The 13,267-nt window shown below is 40.1% G+C and overlaps 1 protein-coding gene across 8 annotated transcripts in view; it reads right to left on the reverse strand.

Annotated features, from left to right (window-relative positions):
- Window positions 1-13,267, reverse strand: part of rapgef4a (Rap guanine nucleotide exchange factor 4a) — a 49,759-nt gene that overhangs the window by 17,627 nt on the left and 18,865 nt on the right. The window contains exon 1 of one of the 8 annotated variants that reach the window (XM_042001983.1): window positions 6,610-6,846. The exons of 6 other annotated variants lie outside the window; for them this stretch is intronic. The gene's annotated coding sequence lies outside the window, so the exon portion shown is untranslated. Of the gene's footprint in view, window positions 1-6,609; window positions 6,847-13,267 lie in introns of those variants that run through there. One more of the 8 variants, XM_042001986.1, reaches the window with a different exon arrangement.

Below are 13,267 nucleotides of genomic sequence, written 5' to 3' on the forward strand. Positions count from 1 at the left end.
ATATTAGTTACCATTCTGGTTCTTTAACTACACCCCAGTTCATTTTATTTATTTCATGAGAAAAAAAATTAAAAAATATAGATGTCTGATACTGTTATGCAGAGGCTGAAGCAAAACAATTTGAATGAGCAATAGCTGATGGAAAACTATTCTTACAGACATCGTTACAGACACGTACAGGTTGTTTAAAATAATTTTTTAAAAAGTCCTTTTAAGAAAAAATCTAGCCTGTGAAAACTTACCTAATCGATCCTCTCCTCCCTTCTTACTGACATTCTCAAACACACAGCAGCGGAGGCTGCAGATCTGTTCTGCTGCTGCTAATAATTTATCTCTCCATTCTCTATGCTGGCCTAATCCAATTCAGGGTCAGGGGCTGGAGGCTATGCCAGCTGCTTTCAGCCAAGTGGCAGGGTGTACCCTATACAGGTCCCCAGTCTATCACAAGACCAACAGTTAGCATGTATACTCAAACTCACTCCTAAGGTCAATTAAGAATCACCAATTAACCCAACATGCATGTTTTTTGGACTGTGGGAAGAAGAGAGAACCCACACGTGCACAGAGAGATCACACAAATTCCACACAGAAAGGCCCTGGCTAAGATTCAGACCAGGGGACCTTCTTGCTGTGAGGTGACAGCGTATACACCAAACCACCATGCTCTCAATAACGAGCCTACTTGATCAAAAAAATCACTTTTGCTGGGAGAGTAGACATACAGATAAGATGGAATAGAATCAGAGATGTATCACTGGAAAACTGGGTTCAGGTCTTGGTGCTTAACAGGGATTTTTGCAGATGGGACAGTAGATATATAAAAACACTCTGAGCAGCACATCAGTAGAGTCCAGTAGTTTTACTTGAGAAATGGTTTTGAGTACTACTATTGCCAAAAGCAAAGCTCAGTTAAAGGTTAAAAATAGTGTTTTCAGCCTGTTTTTGTTCCAGGAATGAGAAACAGAGTATGCAGCAGTGACGTAATTTAACAAGAAAGCAGGGAATCAAAAAATAAAATATATGGTTTTTGTTTGTTTGTTTTGTGCATTTTTAAAGCACTGATGCACAAATAAACTTGCAGATGGCCCTAAAAGAAGGAACCTCCTGTTTACATTTCTTTAGATTGCCATAAATCATGCTCATTGGTTTCTGTTAGATAATGAGGACCATCAAAGACAGAGAGAATTGAAGACTCGGTGATGCTGCAACAGAACATCATGAAAGAACACCAGCCACACTGCTGACTGACCAGCAGTGTCATTAGATTACTCAGGCACAGTCATTTGTGTTTGTATAAATTGGCCTTTTGGTCCAGCCAGGGGGTAAATATACTGATCAGTTTAATTAATGATTAGTAAACCTACTAATAAAATTCCAAATGCAGCATCTGATGGTTTCTATTTATACTCTTTCTTAAGAATATCTTATTGCAACATTCAAGGTGTTTTCAGAAATGTTCATATTTGTTTCACTATATTTAATTGGAGAAAAAGGTTTTAGCTTCAATAATATTTGTTTTTTCTTGTTTGAACTTGCAAAATTCCTTTCTGAATTAAATGATTGTGTCATGCATAAAACTTAAATGCTCATCATTAAAATAGTATTTTCTGTTTTAACTCTATCACAAAGATTGATGACTCAAGATTAGTGTGGGGCGAAGGACAAACACAGAGCGATTATGTGCCATAGCAACTACACTCTAGGTCAATAAAAAGCCGATTGAGGGCCACTTAGTGTCAGGCCAGTAATCTCTACTTTCCTATCTGCTGGTCAGTGGAGACTGAATGAAAGCTAGAACCCTCGACTTCTTTGTTCCCCTGATGGCAACTTACTCAAAGGTCATGTTTTAAATTCAATTCTACTCTCTAGAGTCAAGTAACCGCTTCAGCTACCCTTTAGGGAGAAGAAGTCCCCTCCTTCAGTTAAGAAGCTGTTGTGACCTCAGTTTGTTTTGTATTTTGTAAATGAGTCAATTTGTAAAAGATATCAATTAATGTCAAAAAGCTCAGATTCTGAAAATGTATGCAGCTGAGTGATTTTGTATACATGCAAATAACAGATCTAATTATTCCAATTTAATCAATGCAAAAGCTTTGAGGTTGCCAGAGTCAGTTATGCAATCGTATCAATCTTTCTGGGCAATTAAAGGATTAGGATTATGGAGGAGCACTTAAACTGAGGAGCTCACAAACAAATCAACTCAGCCTCTATGAGCTGATAAGGGACAGGATCCAGCGTGTCAAGGGTTGTCTTAGGGGAGGATTAGACCATCATCAGGTGCACAAAGACCAACCAGTCTCTGGGTGACTTCCACAAAGTGCTGTTATACAACACATTAACACTGCTGTCTTCTCCAGGGTGATTTCACAGTTAGTATATTATTCTGCTTTATATTTCAGAAAAAAACTAAATGATTCTTTGGGTGAGTCAGTTACTGACAAGCTGACTTATTTTACTTATAGTTTTCAGATTTGGCAGGTGTGTTTTAATGCCAGACCAAAAAAAAACAAAAAAACAAAACAAAAAAAGCATGTCAACACATTTTAAATAGATAAGTAGATATGTCTAAAGTTACTTTATAAAGGTAAACGAAAGAAAAAAATATTCTAATTGCCCTCTTTTTAAATAAAGAAGTAAATGATTGGTATTATTTCTAACTCACTCCTGTTAAATGGAGACACAGTTTAGCACTGATTCTATACAAGTCTGTGGAATTGGGTTAGAAGGTTGGAGCATCATTTTCTTTTGTGTTTTCCTCTTCTGTTTTATTTATTCTTCACGTCCTCTACACAACACAGCGGGGAAGCTACAGAGCGTCTTCACTGAAAGACTTTTTCAAATCCAATGCAGAGTTACAGGAGATCATTCCTGCCAGCAGTCATCACCCTCCAGTACAAGGCATTATCTTTTAATTAATTATTTCTTTCATTAAAAACAAACAAACAAACAAGCAACCCCTATTATAACATTGCAATTTCCTTCTGGAATAAATAAAGTCTTTTTCATGTCATTTATTTTCAATTGATTTTTTTATATTGATGTTGTCAGAAGACACTGTCCAATGAGTCTCATCATTTTCAGAATCATCCTTCCATTCAGGGACCCCAAGTTTCTAATGGATGTGGGGATGGCATCCCAGCAGACATCACTCCTACCAGGAAAGAAAGGCAGACCATTCCCATAGGTCTCCTATATGAAAAAGCAGGGACAAGACATCCCTGCTGTGTCTTCTCATGCTGCCAGAATCTCAAAAAGTAGAACAGTACTTGAACACACCACACTACAGGTGTTGTAGTAAAGGGAACTGGAAGACTGAGCAGATAAATGTAAACATACCCACTGCATGCTTTGCATTTTTCAGTAATGTCATCAGCCGAGGATTCATTGACTCACCGAGTTCTTAGATAAAGAGCTGATCCTTCTTGAATCATGGGTTGGTCTATAATTTCTTGACATGGTCACATTGTTGTGAAATTGTTGCTTGTTTTCGAGAAATGAAGATGACAAATAAGAAGGACTGTGTGTCTAATTTTATTTATTTATTTATTTTTTGCATTCATTTACTGTGCTGAACAGCCAATCAGAATTTTTTTTAACTGACAGACACAATACTGATTCAACAAGTTGACTTGCCTGAAAAAAGATGGTAAAGTATGACACAGTCAACGTTGAACCAAAACTACAAGGCAGACACACACATTCCAGCCTAATGGCTGATTGTTGTCTGGGCGTATAGGAGCCCTAAGAGGACAAACAAACTCAAACTATGCCAGCAAAATGTAGCCTCCAATTTACAGCAATGCCATGCCATGCTCATACAGAGATTTACTTTTTAAATGTTTCTGAAACATTAAGTGAGCTATTCATATTCATACACTGCATCTATGTGCAGTCACTTCTTTGTAGTTTATCACTTTATAACCTTAACACTGACAGAAAATACCTTACTAAGAGGAAGATGTGATGGTACATGCCTTTTATGATCTCTAAGTTGTTTCTGCACATCAGCATTATTGACGAATGGAGAGTCAATAGTTGTAAACCCTTACCATGCTCTACTGGAACTTACAGGCAGCTGTAAGCAGGAGGTCCACTGTTGTTTTAGTTCTTTTTCTAGTCTAGATCAACGCAATGAGATGTGTCAGATAATCTTAGACAGCTTTTATCTGATGCAGCTCTGTTTCAAATAAATTATTGCGTTATTCTAATAAACTCATACTGAATGAGTTTATTAGATCAGTCAGATCTTTGTAGCAGTGTTACTATTAGACAGGTAAAGACGTTGAACTCCAATCACTTCCAGAGATTAGAAAAACTAACTTCTTATAGATTACAGTCTGGCAACTTCAAGTAAAGGTAAAAAAGGGCCCCCGCGGTCAAATGTTCATGTGAGGTCAAATTAAAGAGAAACTGTGCGTAAAAAGATCGACATATTACAACAATCATCCCTTTATATTCAAGATATAGTAGTCAAAGGGGAAACTGAAGAGCAGATCAGAAAGGTCAAAGAATAACAAGTAATAAAAATGCAAATAATAACAGTTTTTAAATGTAAATTTCATCTTCAGCTCCTGTTTTTATTTCTGACAGTCTAAGAAACATGCTTGTTTGCAGTCCACTGAAAAGTAACTGCAATTTTTTTCAAAACAAAAGAAGATAAAGAGATTTATAGATGTTGGGCTGTTTGCATTAGAAGTGCCAGCATGAATATCTTTACATAAATTTGGAGTAAATTTCGTGTAAAAGTTAGAGCTCTAGCAAAGGAAATAACTGATGATTGCATAACTTAATTCACTCACTTGAATGATCCAGAATGTAAATCTGACCTGACTGGAAAAAAAGCAGCATACTTTGAGTCAACAACAAAGCTTTCTCCTACCCGATAAAGTATCATCCATCCATCCATCCATCCATTTTATACCGCTTATCTAGGACTCTAAGCAGAGATTTTCTGACTTCTCTCTCACAGCTCCCAAGCCAGGAAAGAGATACAATCTCTCCATTAGGCCCTGGGTCTTCCCTAAGTCCTCCTCCCAGGTTTACATGCCACCTACATGTATGATGTAGGTGGATGTATCAAAAAAGCATCCTGACCAGCTATGCAAACTTAACTGGCTCCTTTCATTCTAGAGCAGTAGTTTTTTGAGCCGCCCAGATGATTGAGTTGCTTACTCTAAGGACTGGGATATACTAGCTGTATATGCATACACTCCAACCATGGACTGCTAGTGGCAGTACACAGCACTTGGACCTTGAAATAATTTTTAAAGGTCAATAGTTTACCAGTGTGTTGCCAACTGTTAAGGCATAAGTGTTAATCACTGTGCAACGAGGATGAAAAATCTTAAAGATGCTGGTAGTTGCGAACAAGGTCCGGCAGGTTGCTCTTCATAACTCTCTGCCATTGTGACCTCATGTTCATGTTTTTATTCACATGACCATGTCTAGAGTTCAATTCAATATTGCAACTTGTGCACGCAACATGTTAACTAGCACCAACGCAAGCAGCCTACATATCAAACGAACGCTAGGAACATGTGGCAGCCATGATACACACAAAGGCACGTTGCTAACAGCAAGTATATGTCAGCCCTAACATAATTACATCATTTTATTCTTGTGACCGCGAGAACTGTATCCTCCTGAGACCCGACAATTCATTTTTGTCCTCTGTGTTTTAAAAATCCATACAAATAATAATACACTATTATAACTGCACCATAACAATGTGTATTAAGCAAGACATAATAAACATTGTTTTTGGAAAAAAAAATGTTGCAACATGTTTCTTGTGACCACAATACTTGAATTGTCATAAAAAGATTAAAAAAGAAAAACTTTTTTTCTCCCGGGTCATATGGCCCAGAGATTAGCTTTTATATATATATATATGAAAATGTCTGCTTTACCACTTTCATGCTTATATTTCACATTAGTGACTTCATGTTTAACAGCAGCAGGATAGCCTTGTTACATCCCTTAGCCTCATCATCCAATAATAAGGCATGAATCTGACACTCTCCATACACCATCAGTAAAATGCACATTTCAGATGGAAAATTTGCTCCGCATGCACTTTGTATATTTACCTGATGCCTACAGTTGATATCTATCAGAGTTAGTCTACTTAGGCATAACAACAGATCAGCAAAGCTATTATCCAAGTCCTCCCAGTGCATTCTCAGGTCAAGCTTCTCCTCAGTCTTTCACGCTTGAGTACATATGTGCATTGTGAAGATTGCTGTGCATGAATGCAAGTCTTTATTTGGAATAATTTGCCCCAGAATTACATAATGATGGTCGTGTTAATTCTGAGCATTTACAACCATACTCCAGGGCACTTTGGGAAACACTAGGAGGACCATCCCAAGAGTTTAATCTTAGATGTTACAAAGAAACTAATTCAAATGTGACCTTTTTTGTTTTACATAGCAGGAATGAAAATGCAAAAGTTTTATTTTTTTACTTTTGAAAAACAAATTCTGAATTTACAAGATTTCCTGCACCCTCAATAAGAATATTGTTGAAGAAACTTTTCTGTCCAGCTCAAAATACTTTCAACACATCTAGCAAATGCATTAGATTAATAAATATTTTGGCAAATATTACCTAAAGATGCTCCCACTGTCCTATGCAGTCTGTTGTTGTAGTTAATGACTAGAAGGTCCTCCACATCCTTTTAGTCCAGGCATTAAACAAACACTGAAAGCATGTATATCCAGTCCTAAAACTCCCAGAGCGTCACATTGGTCGTAAGCCCAACATGATTTAGCTACGCTTCGAGCCACTCTGAGAGCAGCGTGAGCGGACTGTGTCAGCCTAAGAGCAGAGCAGAGTGCCCGTCAGCTGCTGACTTCTTCTGAGCAGCAGTTGCTAGGTGATTACTCAACTCCAGTCAGTGAGCACACAGGAGAGCATGCTCAATCTCTCCTCCTCCTTTCTGTCACAAGCTAATCAGCACATACGATACAAAGGTGCTGCTCATTTTGCAGCAAAAACCATCCTCACATGGCAAGTGTTCAAACAAAGTAAAGTCAGGAGCAATTTATGTGACGAACAACACCCAAGGAAAAAAAATTATTAAAGATACACCTCCATTTAGTGCAACTTTAAATATAAATTAACTTTAAGCACAGATTTTCTTAAGTTTTGGACGTTCTGATATAAAAATGTTAACTATGCCTATATGTTATGTGCTCATAGCTTATCAGGTGTCTGCACCATTTCCACATGAGGCTTTATTTTATTTCTGAAGCAGGCTGAGATATTGTACACTAAAATAATGGACACAGCAAAATAAAGAGTAACTAAATACATGGATAAAATCCTAACTCTAGGTCTTGCATAAATATTTTTCACTTTTGCAACCACACAATTTCACTTCTGTGTATATGTAGTTAAACTAACCTTTTTCTTTCTTTCTTTCTTTCTTTCTTTCTTTCTTTCTTTCTTTCTTTCTTTCTTTCTTTCTTTCTCTCTTTTTTTAATTTGTAACTAAGAAACTGATTTTCACTCTTATTCCCTATCAGTCTATTTTATTAGGCCTCTACTTGAAAATGGCAACCCCAGAAGGAAATGAGTATATCTCTGCAACCACAAGGTCAGTTTGAATACTTTTATAGTAATAGTAAAGGGGAGCACTTTGTTAACATGTGTTAACATATTTGTTAACATTTGTTAACATATGAAATCTCTATTGTGAAGATAAACCTGTTTAAAATAAAATATAGACTTTGAATATGTGTATGTGAGAATAAAGAACACATAACATCTATGATTTGACACATGCTTATGAACTAGGAATGTGTATTATACTGTATGTGACATGATACTTAAGGAAAGTGAGAGTCAGTGAAGTACGTTGGGATCCATGTTGCTGTAGCCCATCACACACTAGTCTACTGATTTCCTGATGGAAACATGAAGGGCTGAGAGATTACAGAAATGCAGTGGCAAATGTGTGTGGGACACAAAATTTTGAATGGCGTACCGTAAAAGATTAATACATAGTTAATGGTTTAGTACAAGTACAAAATAATGTGGAAATATCTTGATTAGATTTTGATTAAGTCATGCACTTGAATCTGTAAAAAAGAGATGAATGACTGTTTTGTAGCTTAGCTATTATGAAGGTAACTTCCTGCAAAAGTACATTTATTTAGATAAGCCTATACTTCCAAATATCAGCCTCAATCCACTGTGCAAACAATCCAATCCTAAAAATGTTCAGATTGTAACACTGAATTTACTGTTCCTCTCAAGAACAGAGAGCAGATGGTGCCTTATCTTTGACCTTGTTACTTATCAGAGACACAAGACAGCTGTACTGAACTTCCTCAGCAACCAAGAAACTATCTGCAGTATCAGTAACACATGTACAACCTGACAACATGTAAAAGTTAAATAAGTTTATAATGCTCTTCAGTGTATATAACAAAGTTTTACATTTTCTATTTTGAAAAGATATTTGACAATTATTAATTAAAACTGACTATTTGATTTGTATTTTCTTTAACTGTAACTCCACGTTGAGTCTGATAAAATGAAAATGACGAATCAAAAGTTGAATCTTAAAGAAAACAGGTGCAGCATAAATTAAATTAACTTTTTTTTCTTATATTAATAATATGTTGACAACTCTAAAGAAAACAGATAATCATTGGTTGAAATGTGAAGTTTATTTTGAGCTGGTATTATTGCTGTTAATACAGAGCAGGGGAAGGTGTGCACCATCAAACTGCTGTAAACTCTCAGCTGATGGACTAAAGCTGTTCTCATGTGAGAGATGCACATAAGAAAGAAAATTAAACATCATTTGGGAAAGTTTTGGGTTTGTTTGTTTGCTTATCCTCTGGAGCCTATAAATGTAGTGAATCAGTCTATAAATCAACTATCTAACCACCCATAGAGCAACACTGCTAATCTGGCAAGAAAAAACATTTAAGCTAGTTAAGACTTTGATTGGCCTTTTTTTTCTGAGCAGAGATAAGACAATATTTATATAAAATCATTATGTTCTTTCTTTGCATATTTCCATTATGCAGTCACCATCAGCAGATAAACCTGACCTCCTTTTTCAAACCTTCCCCTCACCCATCATCAAATGTTAGCGGGCATATGCCACTTCCTGTTCATCAACTTTCTCCACTGGCTGCCCACCAGGCAGCTTCTATAAACTGACAATAGTGACACACCAATATCCATCCTTCACTCTCAGCTCAGCACAAAACAGACATGTTCCAAGCATGCAAGCGCATATGCAGAATACTATGAGCATGCGCAATGCTGTTTTACTCACAACATGCAGATTGCACATGCACTCTAACTACTCTCTTGTAATATGCAAATTTTCACATCTGATGCAAAACAAAAGAAAACTTCCTCTCCAGACCACATATAGGTTGAGAGGTCAGCAACAGAGCCGCCTTTTACAAATTATAATTGTCTTATTTCAATCAAAGTGGCCATCACAAGCAGGGAGAGGAACAAAGTGCAGCCTGAGTTGATGACCAGGCCATCAAAGCAGTGGTCAGCCACCTCCCTATTTGCTGAGCTGGGCACATGTCTGCTCTGTTAAACAAACAGGCACAAGGCTGCCTGTTCGTAGCGACTGAATCCAGCTTCTGTCACGTGCTGAGTGCATTAAAGCTGTAGTAGTTGTGGCAGTCAGCAGCATGATAAAAACTGATATTAAATCTGCATGAATGAGTGACACAAATGGCCCACTTAAACAAGAAGAGACTTCAGTATGTATATTTGTGGACGTATGCTGGCGTTATATGGACAGGGAAAGAGCTCCTGTACATGTAGCATGTATGTGCAGTACACATATATACTGCCAATAATCATATTTACTCAACAGTTACTGGGAACATTTCTGGACATAAGCAATGGTTCATTAGCTCAATACTGTTCTCACACTGGCACAATTTTCAGGGTTTCCTTCAGCTTGATTCATAATTTGTTACTTTTACATCAATCCTGTGTCTTCCCGCATCAGCTGGCATCAAGCTGTATTTCTCTGCTCACCGTGGCTTTCAGGGCTCTAACCAATAACAACACTGACCTCACGCAGCTTAGCATTTTGTATGCACTACAAAATGCAGTTCAGCTTAAACCAAGTCTGTGTGCACAGTCTGGAGTCTGATGCCACCAGTAAAATGAAACTACAAAAGTAAATTTTCAGTAAAATCAGAAATCAGAAATCAGAAATACTTTATTAATCCCTTGCAGGGAAATTCATGTAAAATGTGGAGAAGGAAATGAGCTCCACCTGCAAACATGGTAAACTGGTTGTTTGAACTAAAAAATATACCGAAAGCAAGTAAAATGAGTATCTGTCAAAAAGGTGATTATTTAAATGTTGACTTGATAGCTTGAAGAAACAGCCTAGTCAATCCAACAATAGGAGATCAATGTTTTGGATCAATGCTGATGTTGTTGTAATCTGGTTATATATATATATATATACATACATACATATATATATATATATATATATATATATATATATTCTTTGGTTTGGCATATATTAAAATGTTTCTTTTTTTTAAAATTGATAGTGGCTGGCTCCTCTGACCTAAAGAGGAAGATCTTCTTTAAAAAGTGGGAAAAGGTTCCTGTACGGATATTGGTCATTAAAATGAATATTCTACCCCACATTAATTTCCTTAATTTGATGCCGCCACCTGCACCCACTATAGGATATTGGCAGAAACTAGATACCTTACTGCGAGGCTATGTATGGAACGGCAAACGACCCAGCATAAAATGGTCCACACTCCAGTGTGGCAGGAGGGTTGGAGGATTGGCATGTCCAAATCATAGGCTGCATCACTGGGCATTCGTCCTAAAAAATCTTAGGTATTGGTTTGAGGATAATAACAATGTTGCTTGGAAAGGCATAGAACAGGAGTTAATAACACCATTGAAGTTGCAGGACTTTCTTCTGGTGGGTATGAGCTCCAAAAAGTGTGGTTTACGTTACTGTCCAATTTTATCACATGTACTTCAGGTGTTTAGGGCTGCTTGGAGGGGGTGTTGGAGAGCACTCCTTCCGGGGACTCCCTCGTTCTGCTGGGGAACTTCAATGCTCACGTGGGCAATGACAGCAAGACTTGGAGGGGCGTGATTGGGAGGAATGGCCCCCCTGATCTGAATCTAAGTGGTGTTTTGTTGCTGGACTTCTGCGCTCATCATGGACTGCCCATAATGAACACCTTGTTCAGGCACAAGAGTGCCCACATATGCACTTGGCACCAGGACACTCTAGACCGCAGTTTGATGATTGACTTTGTAGTCATATCGTCGGACTTGCAGCTGCAAGTTCTGGACACTCGGGTGAAGAGCGGGGCGGAGCTGTCAACTGATCACCACCTGGTGGTGAGTTGGCTCAGATGGTGGGGGAGGATGCTGATCAGGCCTGGCAGACCCAAGCGTGTTGTGAGGGTCTGCTGGGAACGTCTGTCAGAGTCCCCTGTCAGAAAGAGTTTCAACTCCCATCTCCAGCAGAGCTTCAACAATGTCCTGGGTGAGGCGGGGGACATTGAGTCCAAGTGGGCTGTGTTCCGTGCCTCTATTGTCAAGGTGGCCAGCCGCAGCTGTGGCCGTAAGGTCATCATTGCCTGCAGTGGCGGTAACCCCCGAACTCGTTGGTGGACACTGGCAGTAAGGGGTACCATCAAGCTAAAGAAGAAGTCCTATCGGGCCTTTTTGGCCTGTGGGACTCCAGAGGCAGCTGATGGGTATTGGCGGACTAAGCAGAGCACAGCTTCAGTGGTAGCTAAGGCAAAAACTCGGGCATTGGAGGAGTTTGGAGAGGCCATGGAGAATGACTTCCGGATGACTTTGAAGAGATTCTGGTCCACCATCCGGCCGCTCAGGAGGGGAAAGCAGTGCTCCATCAACACTGTGTACAGTGGGGATGGGGGGCTGCTGACCTCAACTCGGGACGTTATGAGGCAGTGGAGGGAATACTTCGAAGACCTTCTCAATCACACGTCTTCCGATGATGAAGCAGAGTCTGGGGTAGCTGGTGCTGGCTTTCTCATCTCTGGGGCTGAGGTCTCTGAGTTGGTTAAAAAAGCTCCTCAGTGGCAATGCCCCGGGGGTGGATGAGGTCAGCCAGGAGTTCCGTAAGGCTCTGGATGCATAGGGGTGTTTTGGCTGACACGCCTCTGCAGCATTGCGAGGACATCGGGGACAGTTCCCCTGGACTGGTAGACTGGGGTGGTGGTCCCCCTCTTAAAAAAGGGGGACCGGAGGGTGTGCTGCAACTACAGGGGGATCGCACTCCTCAGCCTCCCTGGTAAGGTCTATTCAGGGGAGCTGGAGAGGAGGGTCTGTCAGATAGTCGAACTTCGGATTGAGGAGGAGCAGTGTGGTTTTATTCCCAGTTGTGGAACAGTGGACCAGCTCTACACCCTCTTCAGGGTCTTTGAGGGGGCATGGAAGTTTGCTCAACCAATCTACATGTGCTTTGTGGACTTGGAGAAGGCATTCGACCGTGTCCCCCAGGGACTCCTGTAGGGGGTACTCCGGGAGTATGGAGTGTCGGACCTGCTTGTACGAGCTGTGCGGTCCCTGTACGACAGGTGTCAGAGCTTGGTCCGCATTGCCGGCAGTAAATCGGAATCGTTTCCAGTGCGGGTTGGACTCCGCCAAGGCTGCCCTTTGTCATCGATTCTGTTCACAACTTTTATGGACAGACTTTCTAGGCGCAGCCGAGGTGATCCAGTTTGGTGGCCTCAGGATTGGGTCTTTGCTCTCTGTGAATGATGTGGTTCTGTTGGCTTCGTCGGGCCGTGATCTTCAGCTCTTACTGGAGCGATTTGCAGCCAAGTGTGAAGCGGCTGCGATGAGAATCAGTACCTCCAAATCCAAGACCATGGTCCTCAGCCGGAAAAGAGTGGAGTGCTCTCTCCGGGTCTGTAATATGGTCCTGCCCCTAGTGGAGGAGTTCATGTATCTCGGGGTCTTGTTCACGGGTGAGGGAAGGATGGAGCGGGAGATTGACAGGCAGATCGGTGCCGCGTCTGCAGTGATGCGGATGCTGCATTAGTCTGTCGTGGTGAAAATGGAGCTGAGCCAAAAGGCAAGGCTCTCGATTTACCAGTCGATCTACATTCCCACCCTCACCTTTGGTCACGAGCTGTGGGTAGTGACCAGAAGAACAGATGATCACGAATACAAGCAGCCCGAAATGAGCTTTCTCCGCAGGGTGGCCAGGCTCTCCTTTAGGCTAGGTTCACACTGCAGGGCATAATGC

The sequence above is a fragment of the Melanotaenia boesemani genome, chromosome 12 (genome assembly GCF_017639745.1).
Source record: "Melanotaenia boesemani isolate fMelBoe1 chromosome 12, fMelBoe1.pri, whole genome shotgun sequence".
In the NCBI taxonomy this organism is placed as follows: Eukaryota; Metazoa; Chordata; class Actinopteri; order Atheriniformes; family Melanotaeniidae; genus Melanotaenia; species Melanotaenia boesemani.